Source organism: Schistocerca nitens, chromosome 5 (genome assembly GCF_023898315.1).
Source record: "Schistocerca nitens isolate TAMUIC-IGC-003100 chromosome 5, iqSchNite1.1, whole genome shotgun sequence".
In the NCBI taxonomy this organism is placed as follows: domain Eukaryota; kingdom Metazoa; phylum Arthropoda; class Insecta; order Orthoptera; family Acrididae; genus Schistocerca; species Schistocerca nitens.
Window position 1 is genome coordinate 825,907,096 of NC_064618.1, and position 1,236 is coordinate 825,908,331.

Here is a 1,236-nt window from a genome sequence, read left to right on the forward strand (position 1 = left end):
AGGCTGTCATTTTCTGATCCTCAAAAAAATCTTTGTGTTATATCTCCTGCTGCATCAATTATCGGAAAGGAGAATACAGTATTTTCTTTGGAAAATTACCTGTATCTTTGTTGGAAATTAAAGCTCCCCAATTATTTACATTGTGAATGGGCTATTGGATGAGAATACGTGGCTCATAATTACAGCTTCTGAGATGTAGACGAATAAGGTGATACGCAGCTTGAGAAACAAAATAAAATCAAGAAATACAAGATTTCTTTCTATAGTGCACACAAGTAAGTAGTTTATTACACATACGTATAACAAAACGTTCAAAAGTTTAGGTATTAACTGCTGTATATTACACACATCAAAAAAAGTTTTGCATCACCCCAGTTCCCAGAGCTCCTGAAGATAGACGTTGACTGTGGATATTGTATCACAGACACAGTCCCTATGACTGTGCACAGATGTTACTAAACTCGCCCAAAGATATAAACAACAATGCATGAGCAGTGCCTATTAGACGGAGGGGGTCCGACATCCGATCAGTTCCAGTCATCCACCAGGAAGGAGGTACACGGCTCGTGTTGTCTGTAGCTCAACCATGCCTAGACAGTCAATACCGCGGTTTGGTCGCGTCCGCATTGTTACTTTGTGCCAGGAAGGACTCTCAACAAGGGAAGTAATCCGGCGTCCTCGGAATAAACCATAGCGGTGTTTTTCGGACATGGAGAAGATACAGAAAGATACAGGAACTGTCGATGCAGTGGATGACCACTACCTACGGATTATGGCTCGGAGGAACCCTGACAGCGACGCCACCATGTTGAATAATGCTTTTCGTGCAGCCACAGGGCGTCGTGTTACGACTCAAACTATGCGCAATAGGCTGCATGATGTGCAACTTCACTCCAGACGTGCATGGCGAGGTCCATCTTTGCAACTCGAAACCTGCAGTGCGGTGCAGATGGACCCAACAGCATGCCGAATGGACCGCTCATGATTCGCATAACGTTCTCTTGAACGATGAGTGTCGCATATGCCTTCAACCAGACAATCGTCGGAGACGTGTTTGGAGGCAACCCGGTCAGGCTGAACGCCTTAGACACACTGTCCAGCGAGTGCAGCAAGGTGGAGGTTCCCAGATGTTTTGGGGTGGCATTATTTGGGGCTGGCATACGCCGCTGGTGATCATGGAAGGCGCCGTAACGGCTGTACGATACGTGATTGCCATCCTCCGACCGATAGAGTGCG